This window comes from Balaenoptera acutorostrata, chromosome 15, assembly GCF_949987535.1.
Source record: "Balaenoptera acutorostrata chromosome 15, mBalAcu1.1, whole genome shotgun sequence".
Classification (NCBI taxonomy): domain Eukaryota; kingdom Metazoa; phylum Chordata; class Mammalia; order Artiodactyla; family Balaenopteridae; genus Balaenoptera; species Balaenoptera acutorostrata.
The window spans coordinates 71,396,294-71,416,553 of NC_080078.1; the positions used below are offsets into that span (position 1 = coordinate 71,396,294).

The 20,260-nt window shown below is 38.5% G+C and overlaps 1 protein-coding gene across 4 annotated transcripts in view; it reads right to left on the reverse strand.

The window, feature by feature from the left end:
* CHD6 (chromodomain helicase DNA binding protein 6) overlaps nt 1-20,260 on the reverse strand; it is a 211,379-nt gene that overhangs the window by 157,298 nt on the left and 33,821 nt on the right. Inside the window, exon 2 of one of the 4 annotated variants that reach the window (XM_057528677.1) lies at nt 14,689-14,746. The exons of the other annotated variants lie outside the window; for them this stretch is intronic. The gene's annotated coding sequence lies outside the window, so the exon portion shown is untranslated. The remainder of the gene's footprint in view (nt 1-14,688; nt 14,747-20,260) is intronic. 4 annotated transcript variants of the gene reach the window in all.

Consider the following 20,260-nt stretch of genomic DNA (forward strand, 5'->3'; position numbering starts at 1 on the left):
GGCGCAGTGGTTGGGAATCTGCCTGCCAATGCAGGGGACACGGGTTCAAGCCCTGGTCTGGGAAGATCCCACATGCCGCGGAGCAACTAGGCCCGTGAGCCACAATTGCTGAGCCTGCGCGTCTGGAGCCTGTGCTCCGCGGCAAGAGAGGCCGCGATAGTGAGAGGCCCGCACACTGCGATGAAGAGTGGCCCCCACTTGCCACAACTAGAGAGAGCCCTCGCACAGAAACGAAGACCCAACACAGCCAAAAATAAATAAATAAATAAATAAATAAATTTTAAAAGGTCAGGTAATAAATATTTTAGGCTTTGTAGGCCACATGGTCTCTGCTGCAACTAATCAATTTTGCCACTGTAACATGAAAACAGCCACAGACAATATGCTAACATATGGGTTGGTCTGGGTTCCAAAGAAACTACAAAAACAGGTAGCCCCCTGCTATGGAAGATGAAGCATATCTTCCCAATATAGTTATTATTACCATTATTTATTAAATCAATATTCAATTCACAGCTAAGACATGAACTATATATATACTATGCTAAAAATTTTTTGTGTGTAATTTTTTCCCTAAAGATAGTAAGTAACTTTAAATGTAAAATTTTAGAAATTTGCTTTGTTTTCTATGAATCACTAACTTATCTAAAAATGCTTCTCCGAAGCCTCAAAATTAAAACTCCTCTCAATCTAAGTTCATTTTTTTCCCCTTGGATCATTATATCTGGAGTGTTACAACTCTCTTCAATCTGTTTCAAAGGCACATTTCCTAGGACTTCTCATCGCCATCCTCCTGGGGATTCATTCATTCCCTTTGTCCCTCTCAAGAGTGAACTCCCAAGTTTCTTTCTTCTCTCTGAGGGTTTACTCTCTCATTCTGGTGAATCACAATGTCCACTAACTGACTAGGAAACATATGAACGAGAGGTAAGTTTCTGAGACCTTCATGCCTCAATATGTTATGGTCCACCTTGATGGCTTGGTGGGTAGCAAATCACAGGTTGGAGACGGATATCGCCTCAGAATTTTGAGAGCATTTCACCACTGTCCTGATCCTTCCACCACCTGTTAAGGAATCTGAACCACTGTGATCCCTAATCCCTTATCTGTAACCTCTCTTCCTTCAAAGAAAGCTTTAGCCCCAGGGAACATCTTTTCATAATGATGTACTGTGGGGTTGTTTTAATCCATGAGTTTGGGCACCTGGTGAATTCTTTCACAAACTAGAAACACCTGTCTCAGTTCTGAGAAATCCTCTTGGATTATTTCCTCATAATTTCCTCCCGAATTGTTTTCTTGTAATGGAATTCCTATTACTGTATTTGAAAGATAGACCTTCGGGGCTGTACCTCTAATTTTCACATTAAAAACATTTTTTTTTAATCTCTTCGTGTTCTGCTTTCTGGGAGGTTTCCTCAACTTTATCTTCCAACCCTTCTTCTTCTTTTTTTTTTTTTTATGGCTAACATGTTCACCATTCAATATTTCTTTTTTTGGGACTCTGATGTTTTACTCTTATAGTCTCCTAAGGTTGTGCCAAGTAACCAACAATGGAAGGGTGTTCAAATGACAGGCGGTGGCTCTTTCCTTTCAAAGACGACGCTGTGATCTAGTAGAAACACTTCTACACAACCAAAACAGTCCAACTGGCATGAGAAAACACCTCTGTAACAATTTTAAGGATTTTTCTGTTTTCAAGGCTCTGAATGAGTTTTATATTTCCATCAAAGGTGGCACAGCAACAAAAAAGGATTTTGGTTCAGATACATGAATTTTTTGATGTCTGAAAGTTTTTTTGCAATGTAGAGAATTTTTAAATTAGATCGCTTTCTCTGAAAAGTCATCTTTTGTGTATAATTTAGGCTAGAGCTAATCTGTATAGGGTGAGCTATGATGCTCTCTGCAACAGGCTAGAGATAACACACCACCTTAATTTCATGACTACAAGTCAAAAGCATTCACATCTCTCAAGATGAAAAGAGGGCCAAGAGGACAAGGACGACATCTATTTTGAATACTACTATATATCTAATTCGTAGGACAGTATTTTGTGAATGAATAAATATATTAATATTACATATGGATTTATCAATGGTGGGTCAAAAGAGAAGGATCATACTGGTATATATACCAGGTTTAGTCTAAAAACCCTTCTCTCCAAAAATGTAGGTGCCTAATTCGAAATACCTGCCAACATAACTAGGGAGAAGACACCAGTACCATAGCGACTTCCAAACTGAGGCAGCACTTTGTTTTGCCAGCTTGAAAGTACAATTACCGCCTCAAACATTAACTTAAGATGCTTCGCTCCTCAAAAGAAAAGTGTTTTAAACATTCAAAGTGTTACACTAAAAGCTTTGTTACCCTGTACATGGGTAATGCAAGCCAAAAAGCAAATCAAGAGTAGTGACTTTAATCCCTGTCTATGAGAGAAAGCATAATTAGCAGTAAGAGCAATAACCTTCTAGAAAACTCTTGTTACTGGATTAAGAGTATTAGAAATGTCCATTTTAAGAGGCTTCCTATTGGTCAACTGCAAAATAACAGGACTTTAAACTCATTACTACTGACTTCAACCAATGTCTAGCACTGCCATAATTCCTCACAATAATCTGTTTTACCTAGATGGTGTAAAGGTGTAAACTAAGGAAGCTCTCTGGAATCGACTAGAAACATTTCAATAGTGCTGCATTCACAGAATCAGAACTGAATGGGACCTTTGAAATCACACAAACACTTTGATATTAATGATGAATGAGACACATCTGCATAATACAAAAGATAAAAAAATCAACTCCAAACCCCAGTTCATCTCTTCAATCAGAGAAAATCATTTCAACTCCTAATCTGGTGATGAAAATCAACTTGCTTGATAAGAATCACTATTAACAGTGGTAGTAGAAGCAAATGGCCAGGCATTATCAGAGCTATCAAATAACACATTGTAAAGTAAAACCTGACTGCACTTTTTTTCTGTCATTAGACCCTACACTATAATGTCAACTGACCCAGATCAGGAATGATCCCATCTGTGAACACAGGACTGAAGAAACCAATCTTCTGACAGCCAAGCCCACTCAAAGTTCAGAGCCCTGAAAATTCAAGCTATAACCTTATGTAGGAAGACAGAGGGTTTTACAAATGACACTCATATTCAGTCTCAAGAGACCTCACCGGTAATGCAACACCTTTTTGAATCGTTACACTTTAATGCTTTTTGTAGAGGAAGAGTAATACCTGTAGGCTTGAGCGAAGATATCTAGGTTCTGAACATAAGGGTAGTATGATTTGTACAATTTATTCAGTATCTCTGGGTCTTAGTTTCTCATTTACAGAATAGGGACAAAAACTATCTTTTGGGAGAGGAAATGGATGAGTTCTATTTTGGACAGGCTAAGTTTGAAGGAACAGTAAAGACTGAAGCAAAGTGAAGGGGTGGGGAACTTAAAAGCTCAGGAAATGCAATCCTTTTATCTTAAGAATGATGAAACTAAGGATCAGAGCAGTCTGATTGCCCAAAGGCTCACAGTCACGCAACAAGTACAAGAATCAGATTTCCTGGGTTCTGATTCAGCCCTCTTAGCACTATATCAAGCTGTCTTGTAGGCATATGAAAATGGCGGGAGAGGACAGGACTGGAGATGTTCTATTTGGGGCACGTGGAGACCGGGCAGAGATTAGAAAGATATTGTACAGACAAATTACTACAGTCTAGGGGAAGGGAGGAAGGGAAGGTGGGAAGGAGGGAGGAAAGGAGGGAGGGAGGGAAGGAGGGAGGAAGGGAGGGAGGGTGGGAAGGAGGGAGGAAGGGAGGGAGGGTGGGAAGGAGGGAGGAAGGGAGGATGGGAAGGAGGGAGGAAGGGAGGGAGGGAGAGAAGGAGGGAGGGAGGGAGGAAGGGAGGGAAGAAAAAAAGCAGGCTGTAGCAGAGGATGGTTTCCATCCATCCTTGGGGTGAAGAGGAAGCAATTAAAACAGTCTGATAAAACTATCTTTCAAGAAGACCTTTTTAAGCACATTTTAGACAAGAAGGATGGACCCTTCAGATAATATTACATACAAGTGAAAAAAATATTTCATACAAATAATTCATATGATAAACACAGATAAAAATCTTTAGGGAAAAAAAAAAAAAAATCTTTAGGGATATAACTGGCGAGTAATTCTGTTTAAGTTCTTTATCTACTTTCATAAAGCCTGCCATTTGAATCCTGAATTGATAAAATTGTTTTGGAGCAATTTACAGTAAGGAAAAAACTCTATCTGATGGCTAGCCAAGACAGGAAACGAAGTAAACACATTAACAAAATCATAACACAGACAACACTCAGCAGAGTTTTTACTTTGGGGTAAATAATAGAAGAAAAATCACATATTAATGGTCATTCGGGCGCAGTACTCTTTATTCTACAGGATACAGGAGAGCCAGACCAAGTGCACACCAATCTACTGTCTGAAAACATCTTATCAAATAAATTTGTGGAACTCCTAGTACTACAAAGACGGGCTTTTCCCCTACTTCTACAGCTCTGCTGTGTTAAGAGTAAAATAAAAACCCAGGATTTTTCCAAAGTGGTTTTTTTTTCTATTGTTCAAAAACGAGACAAATAATGGATTCTGAACCTGACACAAATTCCCTACTATTCCAGTTTTAAGGTGCAATCCTGAAACTGAACTTCCACAGCTTACGTTAAATCACCTGCCGCAAACCCAGGAGGATGCTGCACCCTGATGGATTCCGTGGTCGTTTTATCTCCTAAAAGCTGTACAACTCTGGCACCTCCTGCTCTTTCCTTAGGGTCTAAGAATTTTTCTTTAATAGAATCTGAGAAGGATTTTTTTTAAGCTCTGGATTTTTAAAAGATTAAGTAGCTCTTAATCCTCTCCCACCCTCAACTCCCCCCCTTCCCTGAAATCTAAAAGGAAGATAGCGCTGTGATAATAAACGCAGAACCAGGCTGTGGGTGGGTACGTAAAAAAAAACTCTGCATGATGTGACGGACTAGGGAAAAGCTCCCTTGCAAAAGCAAGCACAGACAAGCACTGGCTGAATGGTGAGGCGGGGGGCTGGCAACCAGAATCTCCTGCCAACAAAATGCCCTGGTTCTCCAAATCTGCTTGTGCTACGCTAAGAGCAGAAACTGCAGGCAATAAGCAGAATACTCAAGAGGCCACCTGAGGCAAATTTAAGCCAGTTGACTAAAGTCTGCTAACACCATGTATGTTATGTGTGGTCCATCTAATCTGCCTAAATATTGGTATAGATGTAGTCACCTATTTTAAATTAATGTATTAGCAAACCACGTATTGTTAAAACTACTGACTTCTAACACCTAAATAATCACTTAACTAGAAGTAAAACTCAGCACGTTTTCAGATTGGTATGTGGTACTATTTAAGGAGGACTGGTCTGGGAGATGACAGAATTCACGTCCAGAATGAGCAAGAGAACCACAGAGAAGGGCCAGTTAGTTTACTTGGTAAATAGTACCAATTCCCAGATCAAAAGACAATCATTTTGAAATATAAATTCAACTTCGGCGAGCGGGGGCTACTCTTTGTTGCGGTGCGCAGGCTTCTCATTGCGGTGGCTTCTCTTGCTGCAGAGCACGGGCTCTAGGCGCGCGGTCTTCAGTAGTTGTGGCTCACGGGCTTAGCTGCTCCGTGGCATGTGGGATCTTCCCGGACCAGGGATTGAACCCGTGTCCCCTGCATTGGCAGGCGGATTCTTAATCACTGCGCCACCAGGGAAGTCCCTAAATTTAACTTCTTAATACCCATAATCTCCCACTCATATTACACTATATTTATATTACCCGTTCCAATGCTCCCTTCCATCATCAGCACAAGCATTGAGAACCAGATGTAGTGATGTGACTTAAAATTGTTCTAGATACAGATGAGCAGTTGTGGAGGACAGCAAATTTCCAACCTGCCACTCTGGAGTACATGTGCAGAATGAGATTCATACCTTCCATCATAGGCACCTTTTCTTTAAGATGCTAAATTTGCTAATGAAGCCCTTTATTGGTAGCATAGTACAAGCTCAGGTTAGTAATAAAATGAAATAAATAAAAGTCAGGAAACTCTCTCATTAGCCTGGATATGAAATCCAAGTAACAGTTCTTGAAGCCTCAAGAGAATCCTAAAGGAGTTGGTGACAAAGCTGCATGCCACAGACAAGTAGAATAAAAGCAGCCCTCACACAGAGGAATACAAAACAGTAACTCCCCAGAGGGCCAAGGGACTGCATCAGTCCCTGATGCCTAGGACAGCGCCTAAGATATAGTCAATACCCATATATTTGTTTGGTGAGTACGTGGATTGAATTTATAAATGAAAGCCTCACTGGCTAGTTTCACCACTCACACTATTTTCTTCCCTCTACCCTCAAATGACTTAAGGGCTAAAAAATATAAGGAAACAATTTTTGCAAGGGAATCACTCCATGTTTTCAGCCTGCTGTGTTATATGTTTGTAGTAACTCTCTCAGCCTGGACAAAGCCTCTCAAGATACAAGAGTGCCACCAGCGATTCAAAGCACAGAAACAACCACAGCCTATATATGTGAAGATACCAAGCTCTGTACACAAAAGTAGGTAATTCCAAGTCTATTACTGTTATTTACTTTAATTTGATTTAGCAACGATTGGGCTTTACACAGCTGACTCTAAAATTCACCCTAAATTCTATCCACAGTGTAATGTCAGAGTTTCTTAGCAACCTTCACTTTCTGGAAATTTGACTCCTATCCAGATTCCATATCCATCTTGTGGATCCAAGTTCAACTCCTAACTTGGTGAATTCCTAAGATTTTGTACCCCGAGTTATCTACTCCTGAACAAACCACAGTACTGACCTGCTTCTGCTTGCAGCTTTTAAAAGCCACACATTGAGACTCTCCTATCACCACAAATTCCTGAATCGAACATCTATGGTTCTCATTCCCATTAACATTTACATGGGAGTTACCACTGTGGACCCCCAAATTTCGTAGCCAGGCAAAAGGGGACCTGGTGATTTAACTGCTTCAAGAAGAAGGGTATATGGTGACAAAGATAAAAGCAAAGATAATGCTTACAGAGGAGAGCAGTGATATTTTATTTAAACTAAGAACAAAGAGGTATCTGAAAAGCCATAAAGAGAAAAACTTAGAAGCTCCTGTTTGAATACTTGGTAAGAAGAACGTCAACAACATAAGAAGTGTATGTTGCTCTATAGAAGACCTCAGCATTAACTATTTGATCCCAAATGGGGAAAAAAAAAGGTAGCCTGGCAATTAATATATATATGTATTTTAAAATTTATCTTTATTTTTTAATTTTTGGCTGCGTGGGGTCTATGTTGCTGCACGCAGTCTTTCTCTAGTTGCGGTGAATGGGGGCTACGCTTCATTGCGGCGCATGGGCTCAGTAGTTGTGGCTCACAGGCTCTAGAGTGCAGGCTCAGTAGTTGTGGCGCACGGGCTTAGTGCTCCGCAGCATGTGGGATCTTCCCGGACCAGGGCTCGAACTCGTGTCACCTGCATTGGCAGGCAGATTCCTAACCACTGCGCCACCAGGGAAGCCCTAATATTTTTTGCTGAATGAATTAGATACCTGTTTTTTGACATTAAGTTGAACAGCCCTCAAACAGGTTTTAAGAAATAAAAATAAGGTTGAGAGACTTCCCTGGTGGTCCAGTGGTTAAGAATCCACCTTCCAATGCAGGGGACGTGGGTTTGATCCCTGGCCAGAGAACTAAGATCCCACATGCCGCGGGGCAACTAAGCCCACGTGCTGCAACTACTGAGCCCGTGAGTCACAATTAGAGAGCCTGCATGTTGCAACTACAGAGCCCGCATGCTCTGGAGCCCACGCGCCGCAACGAAAGATCCTGCGTGCCACAGCTAAGACCCAACACAGCCAAAAATAAAAATAAATAAATAAGTAATTTTAAAAATAAATAAAGTTGAGATACCCTGGATTATTTTGTATTTTCCCTGTTCTAGCCTGGATCTGGATCTTGCTTTTAAGTTTATACTTTTGGAATCAGACCGTACCACACTTTTACTTTTATTGAAGTATAATATGCATTAAAATAAGTATAGCTCTTCACATACTGAACACACCTGTGTAACCAGCATCCACATCCAGAAAGAGGACACTCTTAGCACTACAAAAGCCCCATCCATGCTCCTTTTTGGTCACTACTACTTTTCTCCAAGGGTAACCACTAGCCTGACTTCAAACAGTACAGATTAGTTTTGCTTGTTTCTGTACCTTATAAAAGTGTAATTATAGAGTACGTACTCTTGTGTCTGGCTTCAGTGCCAGTTATCAATTTATTGCCTCTCAACTCCAAATTCACCCTTCAGTACCTGCTCTGTGATAATGCTCTGGTCTTTTCCCTTTACAGAAAGCGTGATGTTAAGCTTGTGGTCAGTAGAGGGCGCTGGAGGGGCATCGCAGGAGGAAGGAAGCTTGTCTTTCAGGTTCAAGGGTGCAGTGCTTTTGCCCAGTGAGAGTATGTACGGACATCTAGTGGTGCTCTGTCCCAGCAGCATCCCCAAAGCATTAGACTGTTTTCTCATATTCAAAGATCACCTGGAAGCTTTAATTTGCCAGCAAAGGTCCTACCTATACTTGAGGATAATGAAATTATCCCATAGTTTTTTCTTCTCTAGGATAAATATCCCCATGTATTTAATACCTCACATATTTTCAGCTCTCTCCTGAACTTTCTATGTTGTTTCCTCCTTAATTTGCAAAATCAAAAGCTGAACTAAGACACTTTATCTAGCTAAAGTAGTATCGACTCATAAATATCCATCCAAAATCGAATCAAATCTCATGGTGAAATGCTACAGGCACTCCTGTTAAGAAGTCTGGAAAAAGACAAGGACACCATCCATCAAGCATTGCTCTGGACATTCTAGAGAACACACGGGAAAATTATGAGACGTATGAACTAGAAAGAGAGATACAAAATTATTATTTATATATGATGTGACTGTTCTTCCTGTGAGCCCTTAAGAAACAACTTCAAAACTATGGGAACCAAGAAAGAGTTTATAAGAAGGTCAGTAAAAAATATATACCTGTACAAACATCACCAACTTTGTAGGAAACAACCTCACGTTTTCCTCAAGGATGTAGCTGCTGCTGTTCACATCATGCATACCGAGCTACAGACCAACTCTACTGCTCCGGCTGTGACCACCTGCTCAAGGGACTGGCGCCAAGGCCCACTTACACAGGCCAGACGTGAGGCCAGCCTCCTCAGCCGCATGAGGGTAACTCACACGCAGCTTGTCTTTCTTAACGCAGTTCTAGCCAGAACTGTGTTAGTATGTGCCCAACACAATATTCACCTTGAATTTCTATTACACCAAATTCAACTTCTCCCTCTGGTTTTATGGTTTATCTTATCTCTGAGGAGTTGGCCACCTCACTAAGCAACCAACAAGAGCAGATATACAGGACAGTCACCAGTGAAGCTAAAGAATCGACTCTGTTTCTTCAACTTTAAAATGAGAGTATATTTGACCTCAGATTTTAAAAAACCCTTTCCTAAGGATCCTAGGCCCTCAAATTGTCTAATTCCGTGACCCAGTATATATAATAACCACACACCAAGAGAAAAAAAACTATGGGAAACGAATCCTGCAAAAACACTAACATATTCCCTGTTTTACCAAGTTCTCCATTCTCCAGGTGAATAAGAAAGCTAGGCTTTTTTTTTAAATATAGAAGGGTAATAAAAAATTCTTTTTTTTTGCTCCAAGAGAAACTTACTAAAAAGGAAAGAAACTTACTAAAAAGGAAAGAATGCATGGAAGTCAAGAGGATGATTTAGGAAATCTGCTTCTGTTAGAAGGCATGAACATCTTTAACAAAATGCGTTAAGTACTTTAAGAAATTCTATAAATTTGGGAAAATTTAACCATGCAATGATGATTACCAAAATTACATAAAAGTGTCAATATTTGAATCTGTAAATAGAATAAATAAAATTAAGAAATATGTTGTTTTTAAATCCACCCTCGCTCTTACACCTAGAGAATCAATCCCTTGAGGCCTTTCCTGTTCAAGTTTACCACTGGTACACAACTGCTGGAAGCTTCACACACAGACTAAAAGACACTAGATAAATCCAGCTCATTCAGCTCCTGACCTGAGGAGGCTTCCTCATAGTTTTGTATTAACTCATCCCTATCAGTGATACCCAACTGCTTAAAACATCAGATTGTTACAACAATGTTCAGATCCTTGAGGATCTAGTCATTTTCTTATCCACACAGATTAACTTCTTAACAGACTAATACAAAACAAGCACCATTCGAATATAAAAACATAGAGAAAGGCAGTGACTTTTTTGGTGAAAGAACATGACCGCTCAGATTATTCATTTGAACTGACACTTGGTAGAAATAATGAGTTTACTTGCTCAAGTAAAAACAGAATGGGGGACGCAAAAGAGGGGAAGAGAATTATTTCACAATTTGTTGAAATATGAGACACAGTACTTCAATTAAAAAAAAAATTACTTAGCAAAGAGATAGCAGAGATATACTTGGGACAAATAGTCTATAGTACCTCCTGACTCTTGGTTCTATAATTGAGACCTATGGCTGCTATTTATTACGATTTGCAGAATTTGAAAAATAGTTTTTATGGTATTGAATATGAGCTATATGGCTTTCTGCTCCAAAAACAACCTGAAATTGTGTAGCTAAGATCCAGGTGGCTGTTCAGAGAGCAAGTAGCTTGAACTTTAAAGCAAAAAGGGTCCAATGGCCAGAGTAGTATCCTGTGTGAATCAGACTGTGACCTCAAGCTGTCTGCCAAGTTTCTCTTGTGAACTTACCGTCTATTCTGACCGCCTGATTCTACCCCAGATGATAATACCAGAGTCCGAGGGCTGTTTCCGCCACCTCCAACTAAGGTCCAGTTAAGAGGGTCACAAAAGGCTTCTGAGTAAGAAGGACCTTCCTAAAGGGAAAACCCTACATACTTGCCCTTCCAAGTGGACCTGTTATGTGTATATATGTCTCTCTATATATACACACACAAGCAAACAAAACACGTATATATGCAAATTATTTATATGCAAATATAGATTATCCTCCAGGGATAGTAGGACACTGCACCTGAGCTATTTTTCTAGTAACAGAGACACTACATAATTCACTCTGTCCTTCTGCTAAGAACATAAATCCTGCAACCGAACTGTCTGGGTCAAAATTCTAGCTCTTGCCATTTATTAGCTGCGTGACCTAGGCAAATCACTTAATCTCCCTGACTCAGTTTCCTCATATGTAAAACAGGGATGATAATCATGTAAGGATTAAATAAACTAGTACATGCAAATAACAAAGTACAGTGTCTGGCACATAGGAAGTACTATATAAGGTTAAATATTACTACTGATATTTATACAACAGCCATGCAGGTAGAATAACAGGAAAAATATGTGACTACAGCAGTGAGAAAAAAATGACCTATACGAATTCAAGTGACCTATATGGATTCATGATCCATAATCCCCAACCAAAGTAACCTTAGAACTTTCTTATCCTTGGAGCAAACCCCAACATAGATAAAAATATTTCACAAATGCATGATAATCCAAAAGCAGGAGTCTAGCTCAAAATCTGTTCCCATACTTCCCTGGTGGTCCAGTGGTTAACAGTCCGCCTTCCAGTGCAGGGAACGCGGGTTCGATCCCTGGTCGGGGAACTAAGATCCCACATGCCGCGGGGCAACTAAGCCCGCGCACCGCAACAAAAGATCCCGCATGCCGCAACTAAAACCCAACGCAGCCAAATAAATAAATAAATGTTAAAAAAACAAAACTGTTCCAGTAAAACCTGTTAAAGATAACTCATTCAAAAACAAATAAATGGAGGGGAATTTACCTAAACATACAACTTTTTTTGGCCGTGCCGCGCAGCAGTGGAAGCACAGAGTCCTAACCACTGGATCGCTAGGGAATTCCTGAACATACAACTTTTAAACATTCCTTTCTACACTTCTTTCACTAAATGTAATCAGACAAAAAAGTACTTTGCATAAACAATTTTTTCAGACACCTCATTTTACTCTCAGCTTCTTTTAAAGTTCTTAGCCAAAATTTTTCATTTCATTTTCTACAAGTCTCTGTCTTCTTAAAGTGTAACAATAGTGAAATAAATGATTCAGGCAACAATCATCAGTTAGGGTTAAATTAGGACCATTTGATGAAAGGCGGACAGACCTGGAAATCAGCAGGCTGTCAGAAAGTCACCCCATGGATTTTTGTTGGCCAAACGGGGTAATACAACTTGACAACAAAAGGCTATGCCAACATGAACCTGCCAATTAATCTTAGCATACAAAGTAGGACAGTCAAACATTATGGCTTTCTAATGTGAATGGGAAGTACAATATACCACCTATGAATAATAAAAAATCTGAATGATTACAAAAATAGTTAAGCCTCCAAATCTAACTACCTGTTTACAGGTAATATGGTGAAAGAGTAACATGTTATATGATACAAGGATACAATCAGCAAAATCCATAATGTGGGGAAGGGGAACAATCCCGTTTCTTCAACAAATAAATGGCGTAACAGAAAAAACAACAACAACAAAGAGGGGATTTATTACAGATTAAAAGAAATTAAAGATATATATCGATCAAATGCATTAGGTGGACCTTATTTGGACCTGATTCAAAGAGTTAACTGTAAAAAGCCATTTTTGAGAAAAATCAAGGGAAGAGATTCAGTATTAGGTAATGTTAAGGAATTAGGTTATAGGGAATCTGTTAATGTGTATGATAATGTGCTTTTGTGTCCAACAGATATACACACTAAATATTTATAGGTGAAATGATAGGTTATCGGGACTTTCTTCAAAATACTCTAGGTCAAAAAGAAAGTGAGAAGGGACACATAAGAATGGCATGAGGATTCACTGTATTATTCTCTCCAGTTACGTGTATGTTTGAAATTTCCCATAATAAAAACTGTCTTTTTTGAGGTTAAAGGAAAGAAGAGACAGGAATTCATAACCAAATCTAAGTTTGGCCACCATCCACGAGGCATGAAAAACTGCAGAAAGCCTTTATGTAAAACAAACACGAAAAAAGCTGACAGTAGTGGCCCCTAAAGACTGTATGTGAGATACTTTGGGCAGATTTCTTTTGTCAGCACAAATTCTCTTTACAACATTCCTCTCGAGGTGTGCTTTCCATTAGGCAATGTACTATTACCAAGGTGCAAACAGGACGTCCTGACACCAAACTGAACTCTTCAAGCCTCTTTACCCTGAGAAAAGTTATTTGAGGAAACTGACTACCAAAATACGTATTTTTTTAATGGCGTGTATGTATTCCTAAGTCTTTAGTAGCTTATCTATACTTTTCAGTTTTTTCCAACATTCATATAAATATTTTTGTATAAGAAATACTCTTTAGTAAAATGAACAAAAAATCGCTGTGGTTAAAAAAGGTTTATTTAAACTTCCCTTCTTTCAATCTCTTCTCCATTCCCATTGCTCCTAACATAGTTCGTGCTATGTTATTATCACCTTATACTTGGTATCACAGCAGTTAAAACATTAACTGATTATACCACAGATTTGCAGGTCAAATATATCACCTGTTTCCTTCCAAAACTTAAAAAGTATATGAAAAATTATCCTTATCCCATATATAATAGTAATGTACTGAATTTAGAGAAGAGAGTACTGTTCAAGTACCATAATCAATAATCTAACAAAGGGGTTCAGTAATACAGGCACCAAGGCTATGCAAAGGAGAATTCTTTTTCATCTGTAATTGTGTGTTTTGTACCTTCTTGTTAGGTAAGGAAAACAGTGAATCCAGAAAATTGCACCTTACCACTTTTAACAATATTTTCCCAATAGCTGTCTGCCAAATATTTTAAATAACTCTCACCAGGCTATCATCACCTTTCTGTAATTCCCCCTGGGCTTTATTTATCTATTGAACATGATTTGGTCAATAATGGTGGTAAAAAGGAAGAGACTGTAAAAATAAACAACAATAAATAATGCCTAAAGGTAAGGATTAATATAGTTTTAAAATATGCAGTTGACCTTTGAACAATGTGGGGGTAAGGGGTATAGACGCCCCATGTGCAGTTGAAAATTATGTATAACTTTACAGTCGACCCTCCATATCCAAGGTTCTGCACCCATGGATCATGTAGTACTGTAGCACATATTTAGCAAAAAAAAAAAAAATCTGCATGTAAATGGACCCGTGTAGTTCAAACCCATGTTGTTCAACGGTCAACTGTAACTAAAAATGATCTGTAGGACTCCCCTTGGTGGCGCAGTGGTTAAGAATCCACCTGCCAATGCAGGGGACATGGGTTCGATCCCTGGTCCAGGAAGAGCCCACATGCCGTGGAACAACTAAGCCCGTGCACCACAACTACTGAGCCTGCACTCTAGAGGCCGTGAGCCACAACTGCTGAGCCCACCTGCTACAACTACTGAAGCCTGAGCACCTAGAGCCCATGCTCCGCAACAAAGAGAAGCCACCGAAATGAGAAGCCCGCACACTGCAACGAAGAGTACTCCCTGCTCGCTGCAACCAGAGAAAGCCTGCGCACAGCAACAAAGACCCAACGCAGCCAAAAATAAAAATAAATAAATAAATAATTTTTTTAAAAAAATGATCTGTAAGATGAAGTACCTTTGGTCCTAGGGAAGGCTGATCTGGGAACTCTATTTCTGTATTGATCTCTATGCCCCTGGGAATAGAGAGAAGGTACAACATTGCATTATTGCTAACAAGGTAGAAATTAATTAGCTCTGCTCCCTTTTTGTTGTTAATATTCTGAGCAAAGGTTACTTCCTTATTCAATACAGAAGTAGTTATATTTATCCATCCTGAGATAGATGGTTTTCAGATAGCAAAACCCTCCTACAGAAAGAACTTAGCGTCTAAAAACTTAAAGATGCCCTTCTAACATGCCCTGCTAATAATAACTGAGAAGCTAGAATGCAGCAACTAACATTTACTGCATTATTTTTCTTAATCACCATAATAATCTTATGAGATAGGTACTGTTATTATTCCCATGGTATAGTTGAATAAACCAAAGCACAGGATGTTAAGAAACTTGCCAAAGAAAACAGAGCCAGTAAGGAATGGAAAAATATCATCCTCATCATTACCCAAAATTTTTTAGGGATAAACAGAAAAAGAAAAGCTATTGGCAACTCATTCCAAAATCCATTAGTATCATTAAATCTCAGAAATTTTTAATTTAATTATTTGCTGAGCATCTACCGTGTGCTCAACATTGTGCTACTTACTAAAAGACACTAGAGGAGAAGCAGAAGACAGCTATTTCCTCTCTAAACCTTACCGTCAAGGTAGAGAGACAAAATATATATATAAAACTAGTAGAGAAAAAAAAATGTAATGAAAGAGCTACTTCTTCATAAATTCATCCATGTCCAGGCCTCACTTTTCACCCCAGAGCAGTTTTTAGATACATCACAGTTGACTGTGGAAAACCAGAGACAATATTCCCACTAACTGGTGGAGAGGGGTGGGTGGTGGCAGTGTGGATTTCTGGCTAAAGAATAAAAATCATTTAATAAAATCAATTCAATTCTAACCAAATATATATATATTTAAAATGCAGTTAAAAGATCATAGCGATCCAAATACGAATAAGACACTCTACCTACTTTAAGAAATCATAGTCTAGCGAGAAAAGACAAACCTGCTAACAAATGGCATTTGGTGTGGATGCCAACAGAACTAAGGAAGAGTTTCAGGTACAGTGGGAGCAGAAACAAAGGAGAAAGCAACTATGAGGGCAAGTCCTGGTAAGGTAACTCCTAGGGATGCTATAAAAAGAACAGTAAGTTATAGAAATGTAAAATTTTATAACTGGAAAAAGTAAAATTATGTTCCCAGTCCTATAACAGGTCCTGAATATTTTATATGCACAAATGTGATGACCTTCCTACCCCAAAAACCTACCCCTAATGTAACAGTAATCTCAATGTCAATATTTAATGTCCAACGCAGTCTCTACTGTTCTATAATAATGTCCAGCAGTTGATCAAACATTACAAGGTATACAAAAAAGCTAAATGGGTATGAAACAGAGACAAAGCTATCAAGAGAACCAGACTGAGAGATGACCCAGACAGGGAATTTAAAATAACAATGCTTAACATGTTAAAGAATTTAGTAGACAATATGCATGAATAGATGGTAAACTTCAACAGAAGGTTAGAATATGTAAGAAAGAGTCAAACAGAAATGCTATCTTTTTTTATAAAGTTATCAGAGATGAAAAGTTCCTTTGATGGGCCCACCAGAACACTCAATATAATCAAGGAAGGGATCAATGAACTTGAACACAGATCACTAGAAATCACCCAAACTAAAACACAAAGAGGGGGCAATAGGGGTGGGATAGGAAGGACACAACACAAAGAACATTCAAGAGCTGTGATATGATCAAATGATACCACAGACATGTAACTAGAGATGGAGAACAAGGCAGAAATAATATTTGAAGGAAAAAATGGCTGAGAATTTTCCAAAAATAAAGTCATCAAACCACAGATCTAAGAAGCTCAGAAAATCCTACAGAATAAATATAAACAATAAGCAAACAAATAAATACAACACAGAGCACATACCTGGACACTTCACAGTTAAACTGCTAAAAATCAAAGTTAAAGAGAAAATCTGAAAAACAGCTGGAGGAAAAAGACATTACCTTCTGAGAAAAAAAAAAAAAATTCAACAGACTACTTGCAATCCAGAAGATAACGGAGTAATACCTTTTAAGTACTGAAAGGGGGAAAAAAAAAAACTTCATGACCCAGAATGCTATAGTCAGCAAAAATATCTTTCAAAAATGAAGGCAAAATAATGGCTTTTCAGATGAACAAAAGATGAGGTAATTCAATGTCAGCACACCTGCCCTACAAGATATTGTAAAGAGGTTCTTCAAGTAAAAGGCATATGCTACCAGACAAAAAATGAGGATCCAGCTATTAACATAAAAGTTAATAGCTCCAGAAATGATCAAAATGTAAGTAAATATAAAAAACCTTTCCCCCATATTTTTAATTATTCCAAAACTATCTAAAGCAAAAATAGTAACAGTGTATTGTGGAGTTTATAATATATGTAAAACACACAACACCAATAGTCACACAGGATGGAAGGGAAAAACTAGAAGCATACTGTATTGTTAGCATGTGAAATGTGAAAAAGTATAATATTATGTGAAGGTAGACTGTGATGTATATTGTAAACCCTAGGGCTATCACTAAAAATTTTTTAAGAGGTACAATTAATATACCCATAATGGAGATAAAATGAGGGTTTAAAACCCCTCAGTCTAGAAGAAGAAATAAAGAGAAAAGGGGGAACAGATCAGATGGAACAAAGAGAAATCAACTAATATGATGATAGATTTAAATCCAACCATATCAGTAATTATGTTAAATGTAAATAATCTCAACATCTCAATTAGGGGATTCCCTGGTGCTCCAGTGGTTAAGACTTCGTCTGCCAACGCAGGGGGTGCAGTTTCGGTCCCTGGTCGGGGAGCTGGGATGCTACATGCCCGGACAAAAAGTCAAAACATAAAATAGAAGCAATATTTTAACAAATTCAATAAAGACTTAAAAAAAAATAAACATCTCAATTAAAAGGCAGAGATTATCACAAGACCCAGTTACATATGTTCTGTAAGAAATCTACTTTCAAGACAAGTTAAAAGATAGAAAATGAAATTTCCAATCAAATGATGGAAAAAGATACACCCTGCAAGTATTAATCAAAAGCAAGCCAGTGGCTCCATTAATATCAAACAATGTAGACTTCAGAAGAAGGAATATTAAGAGTCATTCACATAATGACAAAGAGGTTAATTCATCAAGAAGATATAATAATCCTTAATATGTATGCACTTGACAACAGAGCATCAAAGCACATGAAGCAAAAATTGATAGAACTCAAAGAAGAAATATATATATAAAATATATATACTATAATTTAAATCATATATAGCATATAATTATATATATTATATTTGAAGACTCAACACTCCTCTTTCAGTAATTCATAAAACAAGTTGACAAAGAATGGGCAAGGATATAGACAGTATGCATAACACTATCAACCAACTTGCCTAATTAACATTTACAGAACATTCCACCCTACAAAGGCAGAATATTTATTTTTATTTTTTGGCTGTGTTGGGACTTGTTGCTGCATGCAGGCTTTCTCTAGTTGTGGTGAGAGGGGGCTACTCTTCGTTGTGGCTTGCAGGCTCTAGAGCACAGGCTCAGTAGTTGTGGTGCACGGACTTAGTTGCTCCGCAGCATGTGGGATCTTCCCAGACCAGGGATTGAACCCGTGTCCAATCCTGCATTGGCAGGTGGATTCCCAACCACTGCACCACCAGGCAAGTCCCAAAGGCAGAATATTTTTCAAGTGCATGGGGACATTTACCAATATAACCTATATTCTTGGCCATAAAACAGATCTCAACAAATTTAATTAAAAGAATTGAAATTACACCAGAGTATATTCTCTGCCATAAAGTAATTAAATTTGAAATCATCAACAAGAAGGTATCTGGAAAATCCACAAGTAATGGGAAATAAAACACATTTCTAAACAACCCTGGGTCAAAACGGAAGCAACAAGGGAAATAAGAAAAACAATTTTTTTTGCCACACCGCATGGCATATGGGACCTTAGTTCCCTGACCAGGGATCAAACCCACACCCCAGTGGAAGCGCAGAGTCTTAACCACTGAACTACCAGCAAAGTCCTAGAAAATATTTTTAACTGAATGAACATCAAAACACAACATATAAAAATTTACGGGATGCAGCTTAAACAGTGCCTAAAGGAAAGTTTATAGCACTAAAAGTTTATTAAAGAAAAAAAAGAAAAGAAAAAAACCCGGCTCACTTGAATTAAGCTTCCACCATAAGAAACTAAAAAGGGAGATCAAATTAAAGTAGAAGGGTAAGTTGCTGCAGCCACTATGGAAAACAGTGTGGAGGTTCCTCAGAAAACTAAAAATAGAATTACCATATGATCCGGCAATCCCACTTCTGGCATACATCCAGACAAAACTATAATTCAAAGAGATACATGCACCCCTATCTTCACAGCAGCACTATTCACAATAGCCAAAACATGGAAACAACCTAAACGTCCATCAACAGATGGATGGATAAAGAAAATGTGGTACATGTATACAATGGAATATTACTCAGCCATAAAAAAAAGAATGAAATAATGCCATTTGCAGCAACATGGATGCAACTAGAGATTATCATACTAAGTGAAGTAAGTCAGAAAGAGAAAGACAAATATGGCACAAAAGAACCTATCTACAAAAGAGAAACAGACTCACAGACATAGAAAACAGACTTGTGGTTGCCAAGGGGACGGGGGTGGGGGAGGGAAGGACTGGGAGTTTGGGATTAGCAGATGTAAACTATTACATATAGGATGGACAAACAACAAGGTCCTAATGTATAGCACAGGAAACTATATTCAATATCCTGTGATAAACCATAATGAAAAAGAATATTTTAAAAAGTCTAAAAAAATAAAGTAGAAGGAAAGAAATCATAATAAGAAAAAAAATCAATGAGATTGAGAACAGAAAAATAAGAATAGAAAAATTAATGAAACCAAAACCCAGTTCTTTGAACAGATCAATAAAGTTGATAAACCTCTAGCCAGAATGATCAAGAAAAAAAGAGAAAAGACACAAATTACCAACATAAGGACTCAAAAAGGAGGCTCTAGGAATCCTACACAGTTAAAAGGAAAATAATATTAACTTCGTGCCTCTAAATTTGGACATCTTAGATGAAATGGATGAGTTCCTCAAAAGGCACAAACTAGCCAAGCTCACTTAAAAAGAAAAAAAAACCTGAACAGCCTTCATCTATTAAAGATGGTGAATTTGTAGTTAAAAACCTTATGGGCTTCCCTGGTGGCGCAGTGGTTGAGAATCTGCCTGATAATGCAGGGGACACGGGTTCGAGCCCTGGTCTGGGAAGATCCCACATGCCGTGGAGCGGCTGGGCCTGTGAGCCACAATTACTGAGCTTGTGCGTCTGGAGCCTGTGCTCCGCAACAAGAGAGGCCGCGATAGTGAGGGGCCCGCGCACCGCGATGAAGAGTGGCCCCCACTTGCCGCAACTAGAGAAAGCCCTCGCACAGAAACGAAGACCCACAGCCAAAAATAAAT